The sequence below is a fragment of the Pseudopipra pipra genome, chromosome 3 (genome assembly GCF_036250125.1).
Source record: "Pseudopipra pipra isolate bDixPip1 chromosome 3, bDixPip1.hap1, whole genome shotgun sequence".
In the NCBI taxonomy this organism is placed as follows: domain Eukaryota; kingdom Metazoa; phylum Chordata; class Aves; order Passeriformes; family Pipridae; genus Pseudopipra; species Pseudopipra pipra.
Genome location: NC_087551.1, coordinates 84,990,342 through 84,997,617, shown reverse-complemented (window position 1 = coordinate 84,997,617; position 7,276 = coordinate 84,990,342).

Genomic DNA, 7,276 nt, shown 5'->3' with positions numbered 1-7,276 from the left:
TGCTGCAGAGTGCTACTACAGTGCAAAAGATTATATGGCTCACTCTGCCTTGAGAACAAGTCATTATCTTTAACTTGCAGCTGAAAATAAGAACATCTATCCACTTATATATTAATTGAGCAATATTAATATTAGCTGAGAACACAGCTGCGTTGGGCAGGGCACGTCTCAAGGATGAAGGACCACCGCCTCCCTAAGATCTTGCTGTATGGTGAACTTGCCACCGGCTGCCGCGAGAGAGGAGCCCCAAAGAGGAGATACAAGGACTCCCTAAAACAACATCTCAGCCTTGGCCACATTGATCTCCATTGCTGGTCTACTCTGGCCTCCAATTGGGAGGTCTGGAGACACACTACCCATAATGCTGCTGCTTCCTTTGAGAACGCACGCAGGATCACCATCGAAGAGAAAAGACAACGCAGAAAGAATCGTGCCTTGCTGATACCATCCGAGGAGTCTTTCTGCTGTGCCTTTTGCAACCCATCTTGTCTATCTTGCATTGGCCTCTTTAGCCAGCAGCGTGCTTGTAGCAAATGTGAGTAGAGTCCTTCCCCAATCGTCGTTCGTGAAGCCTAGCCATGATAATATTAATTGAGCAATAACAAAACACCACTCAATGCAAGAAATCTAATGGAATGACCTCTTCCTTCGGATTTTTCATTCTGCTCCATCACATATTCATGTATTTTTTGTCTCTCAACTCCTGAGAGCAAGTTCCTTTCTTTTAGTGCTTCTGTGTTTTGTAGAACATCTGACTGTGAGTAAACACAAATAAGAAGAGATCCTTCCAATTCAGTTTGAAAGCTGCTATGAGAGAATTGGTGGATTTAATTATTTCTGTACTGTTTATGTAGCCTCTCAACCTCTGAAGAAGCATCCTGTACCAACAGCCTTTACAAAGTGTAAAGTAGTTATAAGTTGTTTTTCCCATTACCATTACTTTCTTCTTTGCTTTCCTGAACAGAGTGTTGCATTCTGGGTCAAGAGTGGGTTTCTTTCAACTATTTTTAGTCTGGGTAGAAAAAATATACGTGTTTGACTTCTTGCTTTTGTTGCTGCTATTTTATATGGTACTGAATGCTCTTGCAAATGATTTGGGTTTGTAGTCTTCAGGGTGTCAGTAATGGATAGTCCTCACTGCTCAGTGCCCTCTTGATCTTTCATTTGCATGATGCCAAGTACAAAACACAAGACGAGTAAGCTGGAAATCCTGTTGGTCTCCAGCACAGAAATGTCCATCATTGCTGCATGAAGCTTGAAAAACCACATTTGTTTATTTATTTTTACTTTCTTTGTTCCTTTTCTTTGTTCCATATTTCTCCAAAAAAAGGAAGCTACAGCAGCCATCCAACCCACGCGTGCTCCTTGGTCAAGCCTCTCAGTTTGCATGTCTTCTACCCCTGCCACCAGAGATAGGATTACAGCAGTTCCTACTGGCATTGTAGATGCCTTAGAGATCCCTTGTTATGTGACATACCCCAGAACAGCATCAGGAAACATCTGTCTTCACCTCTTGTGCTGTATGTGCCAATCCCTTGCAGATGTGCCTCAGACTCTGCAGAGCACCTAAAACGGTTCTGTTTAAGACACTAAATCTCTTTCCAAAAATAAAACTTGCTAATATGACACCAGAAGGGAAAAAGGAAAAAAAAATAAAAGAGAGTGAAGGAAAGAAGAGTATGGAAATAAGAGTGTTTAAAAGTGTTGAAATCCAAAGTAAATTGAGCTGACTCATCTTCTTTGGAAATACAGTGCGTCCTGAATAGGAGGTTTTAAACCCAAGTTACTTCAAATATCTTTCATAAAATCCTGCTATGAGGTCCTAGAAAATTATCTCTAAAGCAGAAATAGGTGTCTTGTCTTCACAGACAAAATTTGGGGATCTCTCAGAAGTAGAAGATACTTAAAGAAGTTAATTTTGCAAAGAGATGCCACCAAGCAATTTTTTTCAGCCAAGAAAACAGAGCCAAGGGGCTGGAGGTTGCAGCACCTCAAAGTGATGGCAACCTGCCAGCTTCTCTTTGCAGGCATATCCATGCCAGAAATGCTTAAGTGCAAATAGCATGCAAACCAGAAACACCTGTCATTATTTTGCTGTGTGTGTGTGTGGATAATCATGTGAAACTTCATGGAAAAAGTGTGCTTTCCTGTCTTGAGAATGTAATGAAAGTTTTACTGTGTTGAGCATTATGACTGGAGCAGTTGTGCTGGTTTTATCAACAGTTGGCCTCAAAGGCATGCAGCAGGGCATTACTCAGCCCTCCCTGGAAGGCACCAGCCCACCTGGACCTCCCTGCCTTCTCCTAGATGCCTTTTCACACTTGACTCACCCCTGTTCACCCTTGTGCATCAGTCATAGTAGTCGGCTACACTGCAGTGAGGCTCACCCAAGAACTTTTCCTTTCAATTCAACAGTATAAATCTGTCATTTAGATTGTATATACAGATTTTTCAGCAGTAACTTGCCACCTTATCTTCTGTCTTCATCAGCAAGCAGTAAAGCTCTGATGAGACCCTGACAGCAGTTTTGCAAATGGCACTCACGCTCTGATTTTGTGGCAGCATGGTATGAAGCCAGCCCAGCAGATACATGCTGCTCTGCAAGCAAGCAACAACTCGGGTTCTACAGCTCTTTGGTTCACATTATATTACAGGACCTCAGTATATGTGTCAAGGAACTGCTCTTATGATTTGGGGACACATGCCTCTAGATGAGGCAGTCTTTGAGTGCAGCAAGAAGACATTTTCTTATGAATTTCCTCATGGCTATGAGTATGGAGTGATCCACTGTGGCACAGGAGAAACCCTCATTTCCCCTGCCTCTCTCCCCAGTCAGTTGTGATGACACCATGTTCTTTTCACTGCCAGCTGGTACAGGAACAGTGACTGGCGTCAACCGCTGAGATAATTCAGATAAACTTCTGTTCCATAATCCTGAATGTAGCTGGTAACCTGGAGTGAAAAATATCCATCTACAGAACTTTGAAGTAAAAGTTCTGGTCAGGGCACTTAAAACACAGAGAACACAGTATGTCAGAAGGCAAACAAAGGCAATGGAAAAGAAGGAGAGGAACACATCTTTATACTAGAGAAAAGCTGTTTAGCTGTGGCACCTCTCAAGTCAGATCTAGTTTTTTATTGTAAAGGAGGATCATGATTCATAAGAAAGTGCATGAACTGAACAGGAAAGGTACTGTATAGCACTAAAGATGCTGATTTGTGACCCAAGAATACCTTACAATAATTTGACCTATAGATGTTGTATACTCTACTCATGATGTGTCTCTGCAGAAGGAACCAGTGAGACCAGGCTCCCATCTGGCTGGTCACCTTCATGCCAGACTGCCAAGCAGCACCTGCAGCTGCAGTAGCTGTGACTATCCTTCCCACTTGCTCTCCGACCACATTTTGTGCAGTGAGAAAAGGATGGACACTTCCCCATGCTGAAGTCCCCACCATCCCATTGGGTCCATGCTGCCCAGCCTTCAGGCTGCACTTAGAGGCCCACAAGTGGCAGGGCTGAGAAGAGAGGTCCTGAAGAGGGATTTCAGGGCCGTGCTTACAAGACCACATAGATGTCTGAAAACTACTTCAGAATTCCCAAGTAGAGTGCCCACTACTCACTGCAGTGCAGTTTGGGTTGGGACTCAGATTCTTAACAACCTGGGAACCAGCTGAACTTTCCATATATGAAAAGTAAACTAGGAGTTCGGATGACAAAGCAGGGACTGCCACTTGGAGTCGACTATTGGGAAATAACAGAATTTTTTCCAGAGATTGGTCTCTGGTAAATTTTGAATTTTGAAATTTAAATAGTTTCACATGCTCTGTTAAATTTTCATTAATTAGGATGTTTATTGCAATCTTCTCATACTTTTTTAGAGTAAACCAAAATATGCCGCAGCAGGGGTTCATTTGTTGCGCTGATTGATTTTAAAGTTGGTCAAACACCCCCTGGTTAAAGCAAATTTTTCATGTCCCTGCAGTAAAGAATAAGTTGTTCTTGTCTATAATGAATTTAATACAATAGTGGGATTTTTTTCTTGTTAGTCTTAAAAATATTTTGTTAGTCTTAAAATTCTGCCTAGCCTTCTAGTTCCCAGGTTAAATAAATCTGGTCTGCCATAGCTCATGCCAGCCCATAAAGTATCCCTGAGTCCTGGTCCAGAAAAAATGCCAATAAAAAGGATTGTTAACTCTCTATAAATGCCCCATCCACACTTTTAATTCACAGACTAGCTCTCAGCTCCATGAATTAAGATAGCAGTACAGGATTATATGCACTTTTATACACACTTTATATATAAAACCAATCTCTCTGTTATTTTTCCAGAATTTCAGAATTATCCAGACTATGAACCAATTTGTGATGCTGATGTTTTTGTTTTCATTCTTGTTGCTGCAGAATGCTTTTGCAAGTGATTAGAAATTGAATCATACTTTAGAAATATCCTGGAAGTTGTTTAATCTTCCATAGTAGCTTCTTAGTTTTGATCAGAGTTCCAAGTAGAAGTATCTCATCCTGAAACATCTTGGGGCTGCATCTCAGTCTTCATCTCGAGACTGGGTCATGTACTAATCCAGCTGTTCATACATAGGTCAGTTCTGCAGGCTTTCTGTCAAATCCATTTTCACTTAAATTGGCATATTGAGGTCTGAATCAGATCCATTTCTCTCAACAAGTTCATATAAATTGCAACCGACTTCAGGTCCTACCAAATTAAGGGCTCAGATATTTAAAAGTTGCTCAGTATCAGTATGAGTTTTACCCTGACAAGTTTTTGCCCAAATAAACTGGGCAGTTAAAAAATACATAGAGTAAAACTGGCATTTTGGTAATCGGTTTTCTAAGAGGAAACATATACAAATACGTATCCAAGAATCATACCTAGGCAATGATGTAGGGCCTGGAGAAGGTGACAAACAAAATCTATTAATGGGAAAACTAATTAGCACCCAATGCCAGTGTAAACCAAACAAATGAATGCAGATTTCTGCTGAACAGTAAAACTTACTACTAAAGAACATTTAGAGGGCCACAGTTATAAGTGGGTTTCAGGAATGGCTGAGACAAATGCCCAGCTGTGTTGTCAGCTGTCAAACATGATGGGCAGCACACCATCAGTCTCCTGCTGTAGCAGCCTCCCAGGCCTCTCTGAGTTCCAGGGGGCAGAAAGAGACAATACTGACAAGGCACCTTGCTCTTAAATGCTTTTTTCATCATCCAGCAGTGGCTACAGCCAGAGGTGGGAAGAGCTAGACAGAGGTTTATTCTGACCCACTTCAACTACTGTTCAATGGATGGTAGGAGGAATGGGGGAAGTAGGCCAGGACCTCTAATTAAAAAGCTGGGGCTTGGTCCCCTTGTCCAGGGTCATACTGGGGTCATCCCATGTCCTATCGCGTGTCTCCCTTTACTAGCAACAGAATAGGGATAATACTTCCTCACCTCACTCAGGTAGTAAATCCTGTTAGTAACTGTGGCATGCTCAGGTACAGGGGCAATGAGGACTATATAGCCAACTACAGTGCACAGCAACAGCAAAATACAACCTCTTTGTGGGTATCTAAGTAGCCAAATCCCAAGAAACCAATGGAAAAGAGCAAAGAGTCTATGCACTGAACTAGAAAAATCTTAGAAAATGTTTAGGGGTCCACAAATCGAAGGTGACTGAGAAAGAAACGGAATAATGCTTTCCTTGTTCAACACCATCTCTGCACTACCTAATAAAATCAAGAGGCAAATAAACCCACTAATATTTGCTATTGTCTAAAAGTTTTCGAAAGTTATCTCCTTCTTTCCATAAATGCATATCATAATCACTATAATTACATAAATCTACTTGATCAGTCAGAGTGAAAAGCGTGGTGACTTCTCATGAGTCAGCATCTTGAAATTATCATAACATAAAAAGATTTATTTTCATTTATTTTACTCAAAACAACTACATGACTTGAGTTACATAATTGAAAAAATTACAAATATCCAGGGACAATTAAGCAAATAACTTAGACTTTAGGTGAGTCTTATCTTTCTGGTTCATGAAAGTAGAATTAATAGCATAGTAATTTTACATTTGAAAATACTCAGTTACCATCAGTACAAGGGTCCAAAAACTACATGATCCCAGATATGGGGGAAGAAACTGGAATCCTTTATTGAACACGTGAAACGTTATTTAAGGGTCTTGGGGGCAGAACATGCTAATGAGGAGGCTGGTTTATACCAACTAGGGGATTCCACAATTGATTAGCATTTCCGGTAACAAGGATGACATATGGGGGAAAAATGGTTTAACATTTCCCATAACAAGGATTACAAGGGAGGGGGGAAAACGAAGGGGTTTCTGCATGGACTGATAGCATTATCACAAAGTCTTTCCATATCCTGCCACAGGAGACAGGACATTCAACACGGATGAATATCAATGGATCTTGTCTGGTCCTTAGATGATGGAATGTTTCAACATTTTTTCTTCATAAGCACACAGTAATAAGAATAGAAAAAAGGAAAGATAACCTAAAAATATCTTTTGCAGTGAGTAAAGTGTTCATTTTCCAAGTTCCAGGATCATATAGGAAAAGAACCTAAATGTAAATTTGCCAGGCTGATGCTTCAACCACTTGATTCTTGCTTAGTAACTGTGGACTGTAATTTTCTCTGATCAAAAATTCCATTCTGGAGCCAAGCAGATTCCTCAACACAGCCCTTGTCAAGACCTACAAGAAATACTTTTTTCATTTGGGAAAACTGGGGAGAAACTGTCTAGCTACACATTCTGCTTTGACAACAACAGCTTGACATCAGTTCTAAACATTGAGCAGGATGAAACACAGTTATTTCTTATGATTAAGAATTCAGTAAATCAAGATTTATAGTTTTTTACAATCATAGAATAATTCAGACTGAAAGGAACATCTGGACATGAGCTAGTTCAGCTTTCCAGTAGAAAGCAAGGTCAATTTCATAGCTGGATCAGCTGGATCAGGTCTAGTAAAGTCTCGAACATCCCTAAGGATGTAGTTTTGGTAGTATCTTTGGGGAAGTTGTTGTACTTCTTACCCGCCCTCATGTCAGAATTTTCCTTGTTGCAAACTGTAATCATTGCCTCTTGTACTTTCACTATGCATCTCCAGGAAAAGTCTGGCTTCCTCTTAACCCACCCACTGAGCAAATAGGGACAACAATAAGATCCCTCCTCAGCCTGCACTTCTCCAGGTTAAATGAACCGGACCCCTTGGCCTCTCTTCATTCCTTGTATGCTCCAGCTCCCTA